We start from the raw sequence: 22,871 nt of genomic DNA, 5'->3' as shown, positions 1-22,871 counted from the left end.
ATTTCTAGCATGTAGAAGAAGCTTGTCTCAATGGACACCTTCATCTTTATTGCACAGTGTTAAGGTATAGTGGCCAAAAACAACATAAATAAAAGTAACATGGTGGACTTTTAAATTGCAGCATAAAACATTTTAATACTTTTTTTTTTTCCTGAAAGAGCTCATGATGAACCATTAATGCTTGGTGGTATAAGCCCCAGGATGCAGGCAGAAATGTTTTTGTGATTTTAAATACTTTCCACCTAGCATGGATAATAATCAAAGATAATTAAAATATATTAATGTATTTTGTGCAACTTTCACAAGTTCACAAAAGAAAATGCAGCTTAAACTTGAGCTTGTCTTCAGCCTCATCTACACAGTGTACAGGATCATAAAATATTTGGACAATCCCTGGATTGTAGGTCTCTATGTTACCCCACATTTAGATCTGGAAAAGCCACAGATTAACTTGTGTCAATTTTTTTTTTTTTTTAATCTGCAAAATTGAGCTGGGTCAGGGGAGGGAGAGGCAGAGGAGAGGAACTAATACCTGAGCAGCATTTATCTGTATCCTACCCTGTTCTCGCATTTGTAAGGTGTGAGCTACCAAACTATCAGCAGCAGGGCAAGGAAATGAATGCACATGTCTTGTTGGTAGGAGGTTGCTGTGTTAGATTGGTTTAGGAAGGGATATCAGGATTTAAAAAGAAGACCAAGCTATCCCATTGTATCTGTCTTGCTATAAATAATTACAATTAGATTTTTAACCTCTTGGAATCAACTTATGCATCTTTATTTCTTCCCTTTTGCCTAGGCTTTGAACACATATGTTTAAATAAAGAATTTTAAGTTATAATGCAGTTTGCATGTATTGAAATACCACATAGATCTTAAATAAATACCATAATGTTCTACCCAGCAAGTAAATCTGTAACATAGATATTATAAAATTGGTTATGAAAAATTTTTTGATCCCATCTGGAGTGAGAAAATTTAATAAACAGTTTTTAAAACATTTCTGATATTAGGCTCAAGGAGCAGGTGCCTATGCTTTTTTCTGGGAGTGGCTGATATTCCCAAGCTGCCAGAGCTCTGGGACACCAATGACAACAGTCTCAAACCTGAAAAAGGCAGGATGCCTGGGTGGCTCAGTGGGTTAATCGTCTGCCTTCTGCTCAGGTCATGATATCAGGGTCCTGGGATCGAGCCCTGTTGTCAGCCTCCTTGCTCAGGTGGGGAGTCTGCTTCTCCCTCTCCCTCTGCCCACCCCCCCAACTTGTGCTCTCTCTCTCTCTCAAATAAATAAATATCTTAAAAACACACACACACACACAACTGAAAAAAGGCTCAGAAGGTTGCCATTTTAAGGCATCATTTTTTTTTTAAAGATTTTATTTATTTATTTGAGAGAGAGGGAGGGCATGAGCGTGGGGGAGGGGCAGAGGGAGAGGGAGAAGCAGGCTCCCTGCTGAGCAGGGAGCCCGATGTGGGGCTCAATCCCAGGACCTGAGATCATGACCTGAGCTGAAGGCAGATGCTTAACCAACTGAGCCACCCAGGCACCCCTTAAGGCATTATTAAAACTTTGGGGAAAAAAAAATCCCACCAGAGACTGAGCATTCTTGCTGTTGAGCTAAATGACCAGCCCCCTCCTCCCTTGCTGAGGGTGAGAAACAGCCTGTATCTAGCCAGGGATGTGGAAACCATGTGGTAGATAGCTGTCTGCCCACAGTGTGGAGAGTGAGCCCCAAGGAAGGAAAATGAGATAATGGAATATAGAGACTGTGATTTAGTAAATTAGGACACAGGCAGAATTGGAAATCCTCCACTGTCTGGAAAGACCAAATGAAGATTGCGCCAGGAGACTGAGGCTAGGCTTGCATTTTGCACCTCTTTCCGCCTCACTGTGTTCAAGATTAAGGCATGTTTAATAATGTTTAAGAATGGGGAAAAAAAATAATGTTTAAGAGTGGGATAGTTGGGGTCAAATAGACCTGAGTTCAAGTCCTGACTTTGTCATTGATTATGTTATATAACTAATACCATCAGCCCCCTACGTAATCTCAGCTTTCTTATTTGTGAAATGGAACAATAATTACACTGACTTCACAGAGTACTTGTTGTACAGGTTGGATGACATAATGTGTGTAAACAAAACACTTAGCATGGTGCCTGGCATTCTCAGTGAATGTTAGCTAAAAACAAACAACAAAACATCAAAAACATCAATTGCCCGGCCTCTCTTATCTATAAAAAGGCGAGAGTGAAGGAAAGCCCCTGTAGTGTGGGATATCAGATCGACTGTCCCTCTGATCAAGGGCTGCTGTCCACCCTGTCTTCTGGTTATTTTGGATGGCCTTCATACCTCTCATCCTTGTCTCAGAGGTTGCGAAAGACATTCCTTCCTTCAAATGCTTATCAAGTGCCAACTCTGTGTCAAGTAGTTGCTATGTGATGGGGGTGTACTGGGAACACCTCACAAAGGGAGTTGAAGAGACAGGTGAGAAACAAAATAAACACACAAATATGATACCTGTCACTTGTAAGAAGAAAAAAATGGGACTCCACTCTGCAAGGGGTGACAAAGGAAGCCTTTCTGAGGAAGGGGCATTTAAGCTAAGAGACCAAAGATAAGATACAGCAGACATGGTGTCTGTCCACCCCTTACGGCCTTTCTCTGCAGTACTTGTGACAATTGCCAGCCTTGTGTGTCTTTTAACTCCCCAGTAGTTCTAGCTATCACAATCCGGAAGTGATCTCAAGAGAAGTTCGGGACAGGCTATTTCCTGTCAAGAGTGATCCCAGGGGCGTGGTCAAGAATGGAGCAGCCAGGCAAGCACACACGGACTGGTGTGGGCTGTTACTGCATGGACACGGGGCCAGCAGAGAGTCCTGGCACAGGGGCTGCATGCCCCTGCCTGAGGAAAGGGTGCCTTTTCTACTCTACACAACCAGCTGATGGCCCTATGCAGCCTCAAAATAAGAGCACACTGAGAAGTCAGTGAAAGGTTTTTCAAAAGTAGGCTGGCGCCAGGGACTCAAGGTGCCACCCAGGAATAGCCCAACTCAATCCCGAAGGACAGGTGATGTAGAGGACCCACCACCATAGACCTGCACCATGACTTATAACCACTTTTCAAAAAGGGGAAGTGTGCATTTCCTCCTCGTGGCATCAGAAGGATCATGGTTTGGGGGCACCTGGGTGGCTCAGTCAGTTAGTCAGTTAAAGTGCCTGAGTCTTGATCTCGGCTCAGGTCAGGATCTCAGGGTGGTGAGGTGGATCTCAGGGTGGTGAGGTCAAGTCCCGCATGGGGCTCCGTGCTCAGCGGGGAGTCTGCCAGAGATTCTCCCTCTCCCTCTCCCTCTCCCTCAGCACCAGGGGAACAGTAGCTCAGCTCCCCCCTCCCCCACCCCCAGCCACCTGAGGCCTCACACCACCCACTTCTTCCAGTAACTACTCCCACAGGGCAGTGCTGGGCCCCAAAGCTGTGATAATGGCCTCCTTCTCAGGCTCTCAAATCTAAGCAGTTCTTGCTGGATTCAGAATGATTCTCCTTCATACCAGAGCAGAATCATTCTTCCTGATTATCTAAAAATAAGTCACAAAGAATCCCTTTGTGGGAGGATTAGGGGAAAAAAATAGTCAAAGGGAGAATGTAGGAGCCCATGAGCTAAAAACAAGAATATGTCAAGTTAATGTTTGCATACTCAGAGCAGTATCTAATTAAAATATTTCAGAGGGTAGAGGGATGTTTTTATAGTGAACTGTGTTAAATTGGTTTCAATAGGTTTAACCCAAAAAAATCCACATATAATATTCTTTTGGCTAGCTTTCTTACATATTAAAACTTAAAATTATGCAGAGAAATTCTCAGGCTAAGACATGTTTTGGCCTAATTAGCAGCACTTCAGACTAACAAGCAGAATTCTGATTTTAAAGATAGCACTTATACTTGAGGCAGGAACTAACAAAACTGGCCATACTTGATTTCCATCAAGGTTTCCTTAGAGGGAGTTAAAGAGAAAGAAGAAAAGGAACTGAAATGACAGGAAGCAGAGCTGGACATTAATAGTGCCCAAATTTTATGTAGGCTTAGATGCATTAATTTAGAAAATATAATGCTCTCACCACTTTTGGAGAAGATACAAATTATAACTCTAGTTAATAGGTTTCACAGTTAACAAAATTGTTACAAACCCAATCCAGAAATCCTGGTTTTCTGGCATGCAGTATATCCATAGGAATTTCAAGGAGTGTTGTAAAAGTTTCAAAATAAAATTAATGTTTATTTGCCTGAATCTTGAAAAGAAATAAACATGAAAGATAACTTTTGGTGGGGGGGAATTCTGAGGCTATTCTAAAAAGACTGATAATCTCCACTGCAAGTGCTGCCATTTTTATTCCTGGGCCACGAACATGACTGACATCTCTTTTAAAAGATTCATGCAAAGAAACAAACCCTTTGTAAAGAGAAAGTAGATTAAAAATTGTAATCAGTGGGCGCCTGGGTGGCTCAGTCCGTTAAGCATCTGTCTTCAGCTAGGGTCATGATCCTAGGGTGCTGGAATGGAGTCCTGCATGGGGCTCCCTGCTCTGCCGAGAGCCTGCTTCTCCCTCTGCCTCTCTCTCTCTCTCTCTCTCTCAATTTGTCTGTCATGAATAAATGAATCAAATCTTTAAAAAAAATTGTAATCACTAAAGAATGTACTTATGTTATAAAAATTTCAGTGCCATGATCGCCCTTCCCTCTGGCCCCTCCCTTACCCATCCTTAGCTGTCCTGCCATGAAATCAAATTTGTGCTGACTCTCCTTACATATATGTAAGTTCTTTTCCCCTGGATGTTTTCTTTCAGAGCATTAATGAAAGGCAGTTTCCATGTACAAAGAAATGATCAGCAATCTCTTGAAGTTTAGGTAACCAAGACTACTGTACACAGCAAGGCTTGCAGGGATAGATCTAGAATTGATGTAAGCAGGGATAGATCTAGAATTGATGTAAGGGAAGCCGTGCAGTCTGAATGGCCTTTCAACTCACTGCTCCGACGTGACTGTCTGGCTGCTAGGAAGATAGATGCACTGATTAGTTTTGAGATTATTCTTCAGCCAGGCCACTCTGTAGAATTCCGAGTGGGGGATAAAAACAACAATCATAGTCACAATATAGGTCATGTATTCATTCATTCATTCAACAAATATTTGTAGAGAACTGACAGTTCTAGGCACTTGGGATGCAGTAGTAAACAAACTATCAGTATCATCAGCTAACCTGACCTAATGGACATATACAGAGCACTCCGTCCAGAAACAGCAGAATTCACATTTTTTTTTCACTGTACATGGAACTTTCCAAAATACATGAGATTTTAGGTTTAAAATAAATCTCAATAAATTTAATAGGATTGAAAATATAAAACTGTCTCTGACCAAAAGGGAAAGACACAAGAAAGCAGTAGTTTTCTAGATACATAGAAAATTCTCAAATAGTTGGATTAAGCAACATACTTCCAAATAACCCAGGGTAAAAAGAAAATATTTTGAAATCAAGAAAAATAAAAACACAACGTAGTAAAATGTATGTAATGCAGCTGAAATAGAGTTTGATGAGAAATTTGTAATTCTAAATGCTTATATTAGAAGAAAGATCTAAAATGAACGAGGACTGGCTCAGTTCTTAGAGCATGTGACTCTTTATCTCCAGGTCATGAGTTCAAGCCCCACAATGGGCATAGAGATTACTTTAAAAAAATAAATATATAAATAAAATCAACGCTCTAAGAGCTTTCACATTAAGCAACTAAATTAAGAATTAAGGATCGATGCCTATGTTATCCATAAAAAAAAAAGAAAGAAAACAAAACAGAATTAAGAATAAGATCAAAGTAAACCAAAGTAAAACAGAGAAAAGAAAAAAGAGTAGAAATCAGTGAATCAGAAAATGGACAACAGAAAAGAAAAAGGAATGAAATCAACAGTCTTTTTAGATAAAGTAAACATCATTATTCCTTAGGTTAATATATATTGAAGTCACATAAATCACCACCAGAAGGACTAAAATTTAAAATTTTGATAACACAGTATCAAGTTTTGGCGATTATGTTAAACAACCAAAACCCTTATAAACTGCTAGTGGGAATGCAAAGTGGTCAAGCCACTTTGAAAAATTTGCAGTTCCTTAAAAAAATTAAACATACACAGGGGCGCCTGGGTGGCTCAGTCGTTAGGTGTCTGCCTTTGGCTCGGGTCATGATCCCAGGGTCCTGGGATCGAGCCCCGCATCGGGCTCCCTGCTCGGCGGGGAGCCCGCTTCTCCCTCTCCCTCTGCCACTCCCCCCGCTTGTGCTCTCTGTCAAATAGGTGAAATAAAATATTTATTAAAAAAAATTTAAACATACATGTACCATATAATCCAGCAATCCCTCTTCTTGGTACCCACCCAAAGAAAACAAAAACTTATATTCACAGAAAGACTTGTATGAGATGTTCGTAGAAGTTTATTTGTAATAGCCAACAAATGAAAACAACCCAAATGTCCATCAACTAGTAAGCTGATAAACAACTTCTGGTAGATTAATGCAATGGAAAACTATTCCCAATAAAGGAATAAACTATAGATTCATGTGACAAGGAAAAGAAACAAGCCACTGGCCATGGACAAATCTCAAAAGCATTTTGCTGAGTGAAAGAAGCCAAGACAAAAGAATGCACACATGACTCCATTCATACGAAATTCTAAAAAGGCAGACTGCAGTGACAGAAAGATGAGTGGGCCTTTCAGGGGCTGAGGCATTAGAGGGAAGGAGGATTAACCGCAGAGCGGCAGGAAGCAAGTCCTGGGTGATAGAAGTGTTGTGTATACGGATTTTGGTAGTGGTTACAGGGCATCATATGTCTGTCAAAATGTACATGTAAAATTATTAAATTTTATTGTATGTAGATTATGCCTCAATAAAGCTGAAAAAAATAGAAGCTAAAAAATAGAAGGAATGACATGAAAAAATCCAGTGTAACCCAAGGAATATTTTTTAAAAAACATGTTGCTAAGTCAGTTTCTTACATGCTAAGGAAATTCATCAAATCCTATCACTTCTTCTGAAAAAGAGTATTTGAAAACATGAGCATATTCACTTTTAAAATTGAAGTTATACAATTACCAAAGAAAATAAAATGGGAAAAGCAAACAAAAATTTTAAAGTGAAAAATGAAAAAAACGACTTTGGTATAGAGCCTTTAAGATAGCAAGAAAAAATAAACCAAAGAAGAAGAAGAAGAAGATGGAGGAGGAGGAGGAGAAGAAAAGAAGAAGAGAAGTGTTCAAAAGTCATGATGGGGGGGGCGCCTGGGTGGCTCAGTGGGTTGAGGGGCTGACTTCAGCTGAGGTCATGGTCTCAGGGTCCTGGGACTGAGCCCAACCCCCACCCCCACCCCCACCCCACGAAGCTTTGGGCTGCCAGCTCAGCGGGGAGTCTGCTTTTCTCTCTCCCTCTGCCCCTCCCTAGGCTTGTGCTCCCTCTTTCTCTCTCAAGTAAATAAATAAATAAGATCTTTAAAAAAAAAGTCATGATGGAAGAACTGTTTATAGCAAGAAAGAAAAAGCTTAATCTCTTGATCAAGAGGCAGAATAGAGAGAAAAGTCCAACCAGATGGACAGGACTCTGTGGACAGCTTTAGGTGCCAGGTTTGTGGCTGCCAAGGAACATGGGCCACTTCCAGAAAGTTCTATATTATATGAGATATATTACCTAGAGATCGTTGATATTAATTAAATTTTGGTTTTTGCAACAAGCCTTGCGTTCAGAGCAGACTCCTTGCTTACGCCGAACACACAGCCAGCCACCAAATTCATATTCAAGGGAAGTTTTTCTTCTACTTCAGGACTAGAACTGTGTTCTTGTTTTTTGGCAGTTAAACCTACAAACTCTCCGGGGAATGAAAATTCCCTGGAGATTCCCAACAATTACCCTAACTTGCCTAGCACCACGTTACTGATGTTTGACACTCCCCAGCTGATCCAATGGATCGATGGATTGGCTCTGCTACTCAGTTCTGAAGAGACCACAAGCTGTTATGAAAGAGAAGAAATCTAAAAGACAGTGTGTTGTTGACTTAGGAAATTTCATTTTCTCCTTAAATGTAGGTATTCTTTTTTTTCTTTGACGATTTATGTATTTGAGAGAGCGAGTGCAAGTGGTGGGAGGGGCAGAGGGAGACAGAGACGGAGAACCTCAGGCAGACTCCCCACTGAGCGTGGAGCCCAATGTGGGGTTTGATCCCTGGACCCTGAGATCCTGACCTGAGCCAAAACCAAGAGTCAGCTGCCTAACCGACTGAACCACCCAGGCGTCCTGAATTGTAGGTATTCTTTTAACCTAGATCCACTGTACCAGAACTTTTCCCTCTATTTCTTAGACTAGTTAAAAGGAGGCACTGTACATCAAATGATATTTTTTCTCAAACAGAATGATTTTGAGGAAAGCTTATTCCTGAAATACCTGTTGTCCTAAATACTTGAGGGCAAAAGATGCTGAGAAGGTCTGACCTTAGAAGAGAGCCATTCATGTCCAGTGAAAATGAGCACATTCTTGACAAAACTGCAGAGCATGCACAGAAATAAGTAATCCTAATGCCACAAAATATCAGCTGTTTATGAGCTTTCTGGGAACCCTGGGCAGCTTGTCCAGAGGAGGCATGATCCCTTACCTATACCTTAGTCCGGTGGGACTGAACAGCCCACTGCACTGATGGGCAATGGGTTCCAAAGGGGCAAAGTGTGTCAGAAGTGGAGTCAAATGTGAGGCTGTAAGAGGCTGTTAACTTTCAACTTCCAGGAGCCTCTTCTGACAGAAGCACCATGACAGTGAAACTCATGGCTAGTCAGGCTGGTGCCCAGAGAATGCTCTCCAGAGGCGAAGGGCCAATGCATCCAATGTTTTGACTCTGTAACCCAAATTAAATGTGTTCTCTTGTTCAGCTGAGGTCTTGTGACTAGTTGTGTGAGATGTGTTGCAACCAACTTGTTCCCAAGTCCTAAAATGTACTGAAGTTTACTTAAAATGTTCACAAGAGTGGATTCATAGTTTTCTTGTATTTACTTGCATTCTACAAGCCTGAGTGTGGTTGCATTATAGTCGGTGGATTCTGGGATTATGTTCAACCTTGGGCACACCCCATGTGAACATCACCCAATAAGTACATCAGCAGAAAGATGGAGAAGGACTCTGATCAGGCAATGGTACAATTGTAAATCCAATTGTTCCGTTTTTTAAAAAGATTGGCTAGGATGCAAGAAAAAGTACCACACTCTCCAGACTTAAAAGGTGAGACAAGAGACTTGGCTAAATTAGAATCACAACTAGACTTTTAATTAAAAAAAAAATCTTTCCTTTGTTTAAAGCAAGCCCAGAAAACTATTCTTATGGCTTCTTCATTAATTCAAAGTCTCAGAAGAAACATATCTGAATGCTTCCTTCCTTTTGCCATTTTTCCCAGCACATTGAACCATAGACAGTTTGACAGATAAGGTCAGAATTTGAACTTGCACGCACTGATCATTAATTTATCTGAAAGAAAACTGCTGATCAAGTGGGAGTGTCCAGTTCCCATGGGGCTGAAACGAGGGCATTTCCATTTTTGATATGTAAAAGGAAACCTAACAGCAAATATCATTGTAAAGTTTTCCAATTTTTTTGGAAGAGATTACTTGTAAGTATCACAATAACCCTTGTTTTTCTTTGTGTATCTTGTCTTTTTGTTAGTCCTAACATTAAGAAATCTGGTGTCTGAGGCACCTGGCTGGCTCAGGTCATGATCCCAAGGTCCCATGTCAGGCTCCCTGCTCAGTGGGGAGTCTGCTTTTCCCTCTCCTTCTGCCCCTCCCCCTCCCCCTGCTTGTGCACACACTTTTTCTCTCTCAAATAAATAAAATCTTTAAAAAAATAAATTAATAAACAATAATAATAAAAAAATCTGGTCTCTGCATTTTCATGCACCTATAACAGAACAATGAACTCTTATTAGAACACTCTCATTAGTGTAGTATTAATATAATTTGATTGATATTTTAAATTTAGATAAGCCAGGCTGAAATTATAGTGGGGATCATGGCTACAGTTTTCTGTAAAGGGCCAAGTAGTAAATATTTTAGGCCATATGGTCTCTGTGGCACCTACTTAACCCTGCTCTTAACAACAAGAAAGCAGGGTTGGAGCAGAGGGAGAGGGAGATAATCTCCAGCAGACTCCTTGCTGAGTTCAGAGCCTGCTGTGGGGCTGGATCCCATGACCCTGAGATCATGACCTGAGAGGAAACCAAGAGTCAGACGCTCAACTGACTGAGCCACCCAGGTGCCCCAATAAATAAATGTTAAAAAAAAAATAAACTGCTGCAATGGAAACTTATTTCATTTAAGCTTTTCTGTAAGAAGGGGATAAACTGTATAAGGTTATTAACACATAAGAGGAATGATTTCAGAAAGAAAATACAGGAAAACTGTAGGATCAAATCAATTAACACGGAGCCTTCCATTCATAATACCAAGGTAACAAGAGAGAGCTAATCATAGAAGGCAATTTCTCTTAAAGCTCCAATTCTTAGACAGTGTGGATATTTAAATTATCGAATGGCTCCAATTGTTTTTTACTTTCGGATTCTTTCTTTTAGTTTTGCTATCTGGTACGAGTCTCTGCTTCTCTGATTCCCAATCCCCACCCAACCCCTTGTTTCTGTTGTCTTCTCCCAAGACACCCGCTCTCTCAAATGTCCAAACCAAAATCTTAAATCAGTCCAATCCATTTCCAAAAGATTCTTCTGTAACTCTTAATGCAAGCACTTGATGCCCTCTTTTAAGAATGTAACCCAAAATTATACCCTGAAGCTACAACAGTCTATACCCCTGTGAGTTACCATGACAACCCACGGATTAGCTTCAGGAAAACAGTAACTACACAGCCCCATCTTGCCCTTTGGGTCCTATAAGGGGAAAGATCAGGACTAATTCTTCTGCTTTGATTTGCTTCTTTGAAAAGATGAGATTGGAGAAAGAGGCTCCTCTCTCCTTGAAATGAGTGCAGTCAAGGAAAGAAAACTTGCTAAAATTCTGGAGTCAGATTTTGCTTTGCAGCCTAGTTTTTGTTTGGCTTTTCTGTTTTTTCTAACTTTTCTGTTTGTTTTTTCTTTTAACATCATGGGTATGGCTACGAATCTCAAGTTATGTCTTACGATACTGGGTGTCCCACCTTCACAGCTTTACAAATGCAGCCAATGACTCACTTTGGAAGGTCGCTCTTTTACCTTGAGAAGAGTTTAGAATCTGACGAGGTACAGCAGCTCAGTGCTTTTGTTTTATTTGTAACACAAACCAGATTTCCAGTCAAAAGCAAACCAATGCCCTTTTCCCTCCTCTTCTCCCCCGTGCTCCCAATCTTCAGTTAGCATATCTAGAAACGTCTGGTAACTAAGCTGTCAGGACATTGGGCCAAAAAGATGGTAAGCCAGAAACTGTTCACTCTGGGCCAGTGTTCAACCTTAATTATCGTAAGAAAAAAGGAATGAATGGCTAAGGTGGTTCTTTTGGAAGGCATTTAGAATCACATACTAAATACAATAAGCTCTGGGCAGACTTCAGATATTTTATTTTAGAGCTCTATAGAAGTGTTTACAATTTAGGGATTCAAACAGTACAAAATACAACTTGGTCCACAGAAGTACTGCAGTGGTAATCATGGATCTGTGGGCAAGTGTCCTGCATATTTCTGTCCACTGTTGTCCTTTGGGCACTGCGAACAGGAAGGCTGTGTCTGTGGTTCACCTGTTACACCTGCCCTTCAGTCCTTGAAACCTCAATCAATCATTTGAGTTTCACAGCCAACAATATAGCAGGGTAATGCTTCTCCTACCTGAAGTGCCCTTATGAGAAAATCTATTACACACACAGCTTTATTTATGGATACTATTTCCTAAACTAGGAACATTTCAGGGTTGGCCTTTGAGAACTAAAAAGTACTTCTGTTTATGGTAATTTAAAAAAGAGGGACATGGGGGTTGTGACTAGAAACCTGACTTGAAGAGGAGGGCACATTAGGAAAAAGAAAGGAAGTTTAAGAGGTAGAAGAAATTCCAGGCCCCCGAGGTGCATTTGGATGGTGCCCTCAGTGAAAAGGCAATTGATTGAAAATCTCATGGCCTGAGCTTCAGTGTGAAGTTATCACTAAAAGAGTTTAAGACTAGCTCAGGTTTTAGAGAAAATGAAGATACATCTATTTGGCGATTGGAGTAGGTTACATAAAGATAATTCAGAACTTAAATCCGCATTAACTATTAAAATTATCGTACATTAAAAAGCTTGAGGATTGGAATCCATAATCAAAGATGCAAAAACAAACTACTATCACCCATGTCAACAGAAGGAAAATAAAACTCAAGACTCACATAATCTGGAATGAGAGACAATCTCACTGAAGCTCTGTAGAGTTGAGACCTTGAATACAGCAAGGTACAATAAAAAAAAAAAAATCCTACAAACACCCTTTATTATTGATGTGTCACAGATATTAGGTTTATTTGGTATGCTCATGACATTGTTTTGTTTTAGTGAGTGGCAAAGCAATCATAAAGGCTTCTATATGGCCACTTCTGACTTCCATTTCCTGAACACTATTTCTCCTTAAGGTTTTAATCTTCCAGGGGCGCCTGGGTGGCTCAGTGGGTTAAGCGTCTGCCTTTGGCTCAGTTCATGATCCCAGGGTACTGGGACTGAGCCCCGTGTAGGGCTCTCTGCTTAGTGGGGAGTCTGCTTCTCCCTCTCCCTCTGCCCCTTCTCCTGCTTGTGTTCTCTCGCTCTGTCAAATAATTAAATAAAATCTTAAGAAAAAAAATAAAACCCATTATTTCTCCTTAAGGTTTTAATCTTCTAAATCACATGCTTTCTGAGAAGAGAAGTTTCCAGAACTCTAAACTTGGCTTGGGGCCTCCTACATTGGGGAACTGAGAGTATTTCAAGTTGGAAGAGGGTTTATCCCAATAGAATTAATTCATACTTCAGGCCTCCCAATAGCCTGGAGTCTGAGCTTCTATCTATCCCAAGGAGTGGACACCCCCCAGTACACTTCCAAGTTGGCACTGACCCGAAATGCCTACTGATCTGTCTGGGCCTGTGAGTAATTTTCTTTTATCTTGAAAATTGTACCCTTGGCACAGGTAATCTAAAGGTGCAACATATTAAAAAAAAAAATTAAGGGCGCCTGGGTGGCTCAGTTGGTTAAGCTACTGCCTTCAGCTCAGGTCATGATCCTGGAGTCCCGGGATCGAGTCCCACATCGGGCTCCCTGCTCAGCGGGGAGTCTGCTTCTCCCTCTGACCCTCTTCCCTCTCGTGCTATCTCTCATTCTCTCTCTCAAATAAATAAATAAAATCTTAAAAAATAATAATAATAAAATAAATTTAAAAAAAATTAAGAGCACAAAGCAATTCCAGCAGAGAATAGATAACATAAGGCAGGATTTGCAAAGTCTGTTACACATCTCCTAAATTCAACATTAGGTCCCCAGGGAACACCCACTGTTTCATCACCTCATCTTAGTCTTTGTATAATAAGATATAACTTATCTTTGATTCTTCCATTTCCACTTTTCCAATATTGTCAGCATTACAAAAAATGCACATGCTTTTTAAATGTCTTAAGGTGCCTTTTTACATTATATGGAAATTTATCTGCATTTATTTTCATTGTTTATTGTTCTTCCTAACTTCCCTTTACATTCATTTACTATTCCATTTCATCATTTCCTAAAAGTGTTTTGCAATTCGAATCAGTCCTTCTAACGGACTGGTTTAGCATAGGAACTTTTTTTAGTGTTCAGTTTGTCGCTTGATTTTTCTGAATATATTCTCTCATCACATCATTCAAGTAGTTTGGAATTAATGATCAATTCAAAGAGATAAGGTCATGCTAGCTATGTATCTTTTCCATTGCCAGGTTATGTATCTAACTGATTTAACAATTTACTAGTTTAATTTTCTGATCAGCCTGAAAAATCTTTGCTGATCAAATTGCTTATTTTCTAACTAAATTACACACACAGATTATTTATCTGGCTGTTAACTGACGACTAAAGTGTGTTTACTCTGCAATTACCAAGACGTTATGAACAATCGGCATACCTATGCACCGCTATCTGTGGCTACAAAATTATTTCACAGTAGGAATTGAAAAGACTTTTGTTGTTGAAAGTTTCCTTTTTTCTAATTTGAAAAAGTTTATCAGGTGAAGGGATTAAGAACATGCAACCCCAAAATATACCTCTTCGGCATATTGATTATTTTGAACCAAAGGCACTTGAAGATGCAGGAAGGACTGTTGGGCCTCCCTCTTTCTATCTGAAAGCAGGTATTAAATGTCCAAGGAGAAAAGCACCTTCCCTCTACCAGGAAAACAGTCTTATCATTAGAGACTGGGGTCACTGTGGAATGGACCTGTGTACAAACTTACTAAAATAATCCTTATCTTCCATTCGTCTCCCCTCTCATAGAATTCCTAATCACTGTCCCACAATTCACCACCCCAGCCACACCCCTTTGTGTCTTATCATATACTCACAATTTATGGTGTGTGTAAAAAGTTTTAGAAGCTTTCAGGCCTGATGGCTTCTTCAGGTCTTCGTTTTCTAACCGAAGACTCTCATGCATTTGTAAAAAAAATATTTAAAAATGTGTATGTTACTCTCCCATTAATCTTTTTTATGTCGGTTTGATTCTTAGGCCAGCCCCAGAACTTAAGAGGGTAAAAGAAACATTTCTCCCTGACACAGCGAAGAACACACACACACACACACACACACACACACACACACACACACACACACACACACACACACACACACACATTTTCACGGTTTTGCATATTTATATAATTTTGCCTGATAATTGTGTCATATATCCAACATTCTACATCATCCTACAATCTAGATGCTCAGAATTGAATCTTGAGAGGAACACATCAAACACATAATCTCTGTCCTATTGGTTCTTCACAATTATAATTATGTGGACCACACTATTGACTCATAAGACCTTAAATGAAGAGTTAACCTTGCTTAGAGATATGGGAAAGAGCCAGTCACCTGACTTTTGTTTCTTCTTAAGACTTCCTTTGAAAAGCACAGATCTAACAATTTAAAGCTTCAAATGAATTATTCCCTGTGTATACAACAAACATCAGTAATTTAATTGTTAGATTGTTAGAATTGTTAATTCTACATGCCAAATACTTACATTCTTCACTATAGTTAGTAGTTCCTGGATCTGTTACTCAGGTGAGAACATGAGAGGGGTCTGAAGGGGGGAAAGGGACAAGGTACATGAATCTAAAGGCAGCAAAATTTCTCCTTGGAGGATCAGTGTCTGGTATGTAGAAATTCAAGTTTATGTCTTCAAGAAAATATTCCACTAATACCCCAGAAGCACTCTGCCATTCTTGATTCTTGGTCCTTTGACATTCCCATGACACCAGTTCAAATGTTTAAATAAGGAAATACACACTACCTTACTAAATATCCTTCCCATGGCCGCGGGAGTCATTTATCTTAAGCCTAGGGTGGGTTGGACATAAGAAGACTTACCCCGGCAACAGCTTTCAAGGTGCGTTGGGTCGAAAGAAAAACGATGCAGTTTTGCTCTCCCTTCAATGAATGTTCTTCTATCTTGATCAGGGGAGACAGGGTGAGAGGTCAAAACGGTCTCAGCCAGCCTTAGTCGAAAGTATTCCTGCCAGGCTTTTTGGGAGGGTTTTGCGGTTCTAATTAGCATCACAATGGCTCCCCATCTAATCCTAATCCACTGCATATTTCTAGCTTTTGTGATTTTTATAGACTGCTAATTCTCTTTGTTTTTCTTAATATAGATGTTGTGTTCCTGAATTTTCAAACTTCAATTTATAATTGTATCGAATTCCTGAGGACTATAATTTCACATTTGAGATATAACTGACCTCAAGATTTCCACCTTTGAAGTGATGACTTTCAAGACTTCGCCCTGTAGTGTTGACTGTTGAGTGAACAAATCTCAGAGAAAAAAAGTGCAAGCATTGTGGGTTCTCTCTTCAAATGTGGCTCCCACAAATCCAGGTCTGGTTTTTTCCTTCTTGGAGTCTACATACTTCCTTACAACTACTGAGATGTGAGGGTGTCAGGAACCGGAGAATTTAATTCTAGCATTTTACTTCTGTGTAGATACTGAGTTCTCAAGGAGAACATGAAAGAGGAGTGGTACTCTTGATTTCTGCTCAGGTCATGATCTCAGGGTTGTGAGATCAAGCCCCGTGTCAGCCTCAGTGCTCAGCGAGAAGTTTGCTTGAGATTCTTTCTCCCTCTTCCTCTGCCCCTCCCATTCCTACTCTCTCTCTCAAATAAATAAAGAAATCTTAAAAAAAATTTTTTAAATAAAAATAATTTAAAAGGAGAGGGGTGCCAGGGTGGCTCAGTCGGTTAAGAGCCTGCCTTTGGCTTGGGTCGCGATCCCAGGATCCTGGGATGGAGTCCCGCATTGGGCTTCTTGCTCAGTGGGAAGCCTGCTTCTCCCTCTTCTCCTCACCTGTGCTCTCTCTTGCTATTTCTGTCATTCTCTTTCAAGTAAATAAAATAAATTAAAAATCTTTAAAAAAAAATAAAGGAGAAAACTACAGTTTACTGGAGTAAATTGGCCTAATTTACTAGAGATACTAATGAGCAGTACTACTATACTATAATCTAAATACAGACTAACTGCTTCCATAGTTTCTGCTCTTTAAGCACTCTCCGTCTAAAACTGGACCTGAAGAACAATTGACTTTTAGAGATAAGAGTGATCTTAGATGTTGAGTATCTCTTTGAACTTGAAGGATTATCATGGTCACATATTTTACTTATAAAGGCTTTTTAAAAATTATTTATCTGTTATCTAATCCTCTGACCAGACTGCTATTGATAGTGAACCAAGAGTATCAGATAATTTATCAATTCTTTACTTGTGGAAAATATATAAATAAACATAAATCAAGAATTAAGGAGAGGATGTACCAGTGATCATTTTTACAGCAAAATTATTTTACAAAGTATTTGTTGTTTTATTCCTTTTTGAGTTACCCATTTTTATTTCAGTTTTATAAATTTATAGAAATATCAGTCAGGAAAACCTCATCACTTTTGTTATTGTGCCAGAAAATCTGCATTTAAAACTTATTTTTGCCCTACAATGCATTCTAAGAATTGACTTTTCTAATTATCTTTGGTCTTCTCAGATATCCCATTAATATCTTTCATGCATTTGCTCATCAAGTTGCACAGATTTCCAAGTGGGATTAGCAGTTTTAACAATTTTGCTATTACCTACATCAATACACCTTGGAGGATGTTTTGCGTATCTTCTGCTTTAGCAAATGTTTTATTGTTTTAGTATCTTTTGGTATGAGTAACAATCTGGAATTTGCATCTGAAACATATAAATTTCTTATTTTTAAAAAAGCCATACATAAATCATTATTGATAATAATAAGTGCTTGAAGTAATTTATTTTTACTGTATTTATCCCAATTACTGAACTATTTCTAAAAAAGCAGTCACTTACATCTTCCTAAAACATTTATATTTATGCATATATAATTTAAATTATATGTGTATATATATATATATACATAATAGTATATGCATTTATATTTAAGGAAGATTTTATAGAATCTGAGGAAGAAAGCCAACACATTGCTGTTTTATGGATATAGAAATATATAACTTCTTTCAAGAATTAAAGGAGACGGGATTCCAAGATAAGGTTTGTCTTTTTTGTTGAGAAAATATATTCTCATTTCTAATAAACTGTCATTCTCACAAAAATACAGAAAACGGAATTGTTGCTGAAATTTTTTTCCACTTTAAATAGTGCCCTCTTTCAATGTATAGTACTCCTTTAAAAAAAAAAAAACTTTGAGGACATTACCTACTAAAATGCTTTTGTTATTTATTTTGAGGTCATACATCTTCAGCATTCCATTAGTCTGTACCTACTTTTCAAAAACTAACATGAGTTACTTTTTATACTAAGTGATTTGCTTAAAGAAAATTTTTTTTTCTGGTTTCGGGAAGCAACAGGTACTCAAATTATTGAATCTTCCAAGTAGTTTTTTTCTTACTTTTGAGGCAGGAGAGAAGGAAGCCTTGGGAGACAAGTTGACCAAAGTAAAGCCATTTGGGTTTTAGGCTAACCCTTACTCTAAAAGTCAGCAGATCATAAAAAGAGTCACAAGATCCAAATCATGGAAGACCCCACGCCCAACCAACTGAGCCAGCCAGGTGCCCCTATGGTTAGCTAATTTAAAAAACAAAAACAAAAACAAAAAAACCTTATAAAACCTTTTGTTAGAGGCAAAGGGAAAATCCCTCTTCCTCACCTGGGAGAAGAGACTGCTACTTTGTCTATGAAGTAGCTTCTTTCTTACTTTAATACTTAATAAATCTTTGCCCCTTTCTCTAAATGACTTGCTCTTGAATTCTTTCTTGCCCAAAGCCAAGAACCCTCTCAGTGAGGGGCCTGAGGCCCTCTCTCTCGGAGCGCTGGCCAGTCTGACATCACTTGGTAGTGATGGCCTTCTCGTTCTACTCTAAGTTTTCTTTCTTTTCTTCCTTCCTCTCTTCCTCCTACATTTTCTCTTTTCCTTCTTTTCTGTTTCCTTCCTTCCTTCCTTCCTTCCTTCCTTCCTTCCTTCCTTCCTTCCTTCCTTCCTTCCCTTCTTACTTTCTCATGTTTTCTCTCTCTTTTTTGAAAGAAGGTATCTTAAATTAGAGGCAGTCACAGAGTCCTGACTCTGTTAAGGGCTGTTAATAACTTTTAGTAAAACGCTGGGGCCATTTAAAAGCAACATGTAGCTTTTTACTTATATTTGGGATGACGAATATTCTCTTGACTTCAAGACCAGCCTCATGGCTAGGTAACTAAATTTTTGAAAATCCCAACCTTTGTTGGGAGACCATAGATCAATGTAAAGAGCCTCAGGGAAATTGAGCTTTGATAATCTTCACTCTAAATACACATGGTGGGAGGGAGTAAAAATGTTCTTCTCCATGTCAAAAGGAGAAGTCCATCATCTTACTTTTTGATAGCCTAGCATGGTTAGAGGTCAAAACAGGAAGTACCATTGTTTAGAGGCAGAAACATGAAAGTTCTGTTCTTAAAAACACCTTCAACTTTCTTCCCCATGAGGACATTTTGAATGCAGGAACTCTGGGTGGGACCATATGGCTTCCTGTATTCTCTTTAATCAAAATGGTAAAGTTTGTTTTTGTTTTAAAATGCAGTTAAAGGAAAGATATTTTGCCATGTCAGAAGAGAACAACATTCAGTTCCTTTTAGATTTTTATGAGCATCTGTGATCATTTGTCATATGTGGCTAAAAAATGACCAATACTGATGAAATGCCATTTTATTTTTAGAGAAAAGCTTCAGCACACTTTCCCAGAATAATTTTTTAAACAATCTCTGCTTCTTTCCAGGGACGTTTTGTCCATGGTTAAATGTAGGTACATACACTTTTATGATAAAAACCATCTTTTTACCCAAATATACTGATGGCAAAAGACTTAAATGCTAAGGTCTCTGGAACTGATGATATAGAATTCTACTTTCTAGGTTTCTGTGCACAAATACTAATAAGTCATTCTTAAGACACTTGTTGGCTTGAGGCAATATTTTAAAGAAAGAGAAAAATGTCATAAACCTAAAAAATGAAGGGAAAGCCAGAAAACAAATAATATGGTAAGTAGATATCTTGGTCTCTAACCTTTCATTTCCAATCTTTCAAGTTTGCTCCCAGCCCATGTTTGATGGCATATGAATATTCTAGAACCAAACTAATCATTCAAAGTAAGGATAGGCATAATTTTCTATAGGTAGAATGAATCCAAATAACTTTCTTTCTCTTTTCCTCATGAAATAAGACTATTTCAAAAAAAAAGAAAATACCAATATATTGAGGGAATATTTTCAGCCCAAATGCTTAATTAGAAGTTTATCTTTATTGGTAAGCTGTCATCATACCAAAAATGCAACTTAGTAGAGTAACAAAATAAAAGACAAAATCTTCAGATAATAAACTAGGAAATTAAGATAAAACACCTCTCTACACATCCAGATCCAATCAAGGACTTGACAAAGGACACCATTTTGTGTGTTCTTCATTTTGGTCTTAAATATATTTGAGTTTGGCATTCCTTACATATTGATTTCTGCATACAATCTGTGGAAAAAGAAGTTTTCTGACTTCCCTATTAGAGAATATGAAATGACTGGCCATAATGAAAAGTAAGAAGCATTCTGTGAAATTATCAAATAAGTCTAAGAATAGGTGGTGTTGTACCGAATCTTCTAATCCAGCCATCAACTAGGTCTTTATTTTTTTTTCTACCAGCAGAGTGTAAAAGAGGCAAAGTTATAGGACCAGAATGAAATTTTCTAGAGGTCTCTTTATCCCACATATGTTATTGTAACAGAATGTGCTTGAGATTCCATTTCTCATCTGCAGAAATCAAGGGAAGCAGCAAGAATTAGCAGAGTAGAAAATGGGAAAGTGATCATCCCAGGGTCTTAAAGTTTCAGAGTGTGATGTGAGCACAGGGCTATTCAGTTTAGCCTCCTACCTTTTCACTCTCCAAGATCATAGTGTTTCTGTTTTGTTTTACAAGGTGAGCTGGAAATTTAATGGGGTTTATTTATGCAATTTTGAATTTTGAAATAGAGTTTTGAATTTTGAAATAGAGGCTAAATTAAAAGGAAGTAAGACTTGATTTCAGGATCAGAGTTCTATTTGAAAACAGCGGGGTTCTTACAGGAAGAAATTAGAAAGCTTTAAAAAGCTCTACACTTAAAAAGTATTTTATAGTTTACAAAATACTTTTATATAAAATTACTTCATTTACACATACAATGAGGGAGCTCCGGGGTCTACTAGCAGAGCTGTGACAGTAACCATGCATCTCATTGCCTCATCTAAGACTCTTTGCATTTTCTCTTTTTCTTTCTCTCTCCCACTCTCCTTCTCTCCTTCCTCCCCCTACCCCCAATGATTGATTCTGAAACTTACTGTATGGATGCTTAACAACACAAAGAACTAAAAACTTTTTGAGGGCAAGTTTAGTGTCCTATTTATTTTTGCATCTCTAGTAACTAATCCAACATAGGTATTCAGCTAAAATTTGTTGAATGAATGAAATACAATAAAATAAAAAGACGAATTGAAACAGAACTGTCTTTCCAAATAGTAAATAAGTAAATGAAAATAGAAAATTAATACTACAGATTTTAGACAATTATTTAGAACATCAAGTACTAGATTAGATGCTATCTATCATCTGATCTATCTGTCATCTATCTTGGTAGCCTCACTACAAATAATATATTTTATCATCTGTTATTATTTACAAATTTCCAGGTCATTAAGTCAGAATTAAAATCTAGAAAGATTTGTCTTGTTTTACTGACAGCATAGAAGTTAGATTCCATTCTTCAGTAACATAAGGTTGATTGGAATACAACAAATAAAAATGGTCATTGACAGTTATGTCTCAATAAAACTGGGGGAAAATGGTTACCATTATCTGTCACATCTGGGAAAGTATAAGACAGTGACCATTAACTTTCATTCTGTTTATGGCAGGTTTCCTTATTTATCGTTGTTATATTTCCTTTATAAATTTCACAGGTTTCTGAAAGCATCAACGGATCGTTTTTATATTATTCCATCAGCCTGGCTTATCCACGAGTAGATTTCAACTGGCAACTGGCCATGCTTAGATAAAACAAATTTCATACATATATTTTGTTCTGCCTGCATGTCTAGGTAAAGATCCTGAATGTGTTGAGCTTTATTTTATTTCTGCAAAGTCTTTCAAAGTAAATATTTGTGTGTGTGACTTGGAAGAAAATTTAGAGGAAGAACTAATTTGTTATTTATTTAAGACTCAGAATCATTGAGGTCCCATCCTCGCAAGACACACTGAGAAGAAGAATCTCAAAGAACATACACATTTTACAAAACCAAACCCATAAAGCAAATAAAGATGAAATATCCAGTATCCAATTTAGATTCTCTAGATCCACACCAAAGAAGAAAATACGGAAAAAATGGCCCACGCTATAATTTTGCCAACTTAGTTAACTGCTGCTAAGAAACACTACATGATGCCATCTAGTGACAGATGACCAACATATGATTAATCACATAGAATGTGATGGGGTGAGGAGGTGAATTTCCAAGGGGTTTTGTATGTAAGGAGAAAATCCTTCTGAGAGAATTACATTGGATAGATTAGTTTTATTTCTCTGGGTACACGGAGTGTATGAAAATTTATCAGAGAGCTGCAGCGTGGGGATTTTTATTTTGAAAGACTGCATTGCCACCTACCTCCAAATCTGCACCTCCACCTCCTTCTGCCGCTGCCCTTCACCATCCAGTCCGCAGCCGAGCTCAGAACTGGTGAGTGTCCTCAAGCCGTAGCCCCCCGTAGAGTGACAGGTGGTGGAGGTGGAGCACTTTAGAAACCAGTCTCAAAAAAAAAAAAAAAAAACCCAACTTCAAAAAAGGAACCAAGATGATTCCTAAAACAATCTGTACCCAATTAAAAATAACAACAACAATAATAAATAAACTGCTGGAAGTTCAAAGAGTAAAACTAAAATAAGGACCAGAGGAAATCATCTTTGTTTTTCTCAGTCAATGACCGTGTAGACCTGATGCTGTCTTTTTCCTTGTACCAAAGCCTCACGGAAAATGCCAGAGACCTCTCTCTAAATGGCTGTAGCATTATGCCCTAAGGGAAATAATTTTCTCCAACATTTCTCATCTTTTGTAAACAGATGGCATAGGTTTTTTTTTTT

The 22,871-nt window shown here is 38.5% G+C and overlaps 1 protein-coding gene across 4 annotated transcripts in view; it reads right to left on the bottom strand.

Moving 5' to 3' along the window:
• SLC39A10 (solute carrier family 39 member 10) overlaps positions 1-22,517 on the bottom strand; it is a 141,896-nt gene extending 119,379 nt beyond the window's left edge. For 2 of the 4 annotated variants that reach the window (XR_003518999.2, XR_003519002.2), the window contains exon 1: positions 22,399-22,517. The gene's annotated coding sequence lies outside the window, so the exon portion shown is untranslated. The remainder of the gene's footprint in view (positions 1-22,398) is intronic. The other 2 variants (XR_003519000.1, XM_027588501.2) reach the window with 2 other exon arrangements.
• Between the last annotated feature and the right edge of the window lie 354 nt (positions 22,518-22,871).

This window comes from Zalophus californianus, chromosome 3 (genome assembly GCF_009762305.2).
Source record: "Zalophus californianus isolate mZalCal1 chromosome 3, mZalCal1.pri.v2, whole genome shotgun sequence".
NCBI lineage: Eukaryota > Metazoa > Chordata > Mammalia > Carnivora > Otariidae > Zalophus > Zalophus californianus.
This window is presented reverse-complemented; position numbering and strand designations above follow the sequence as displayed.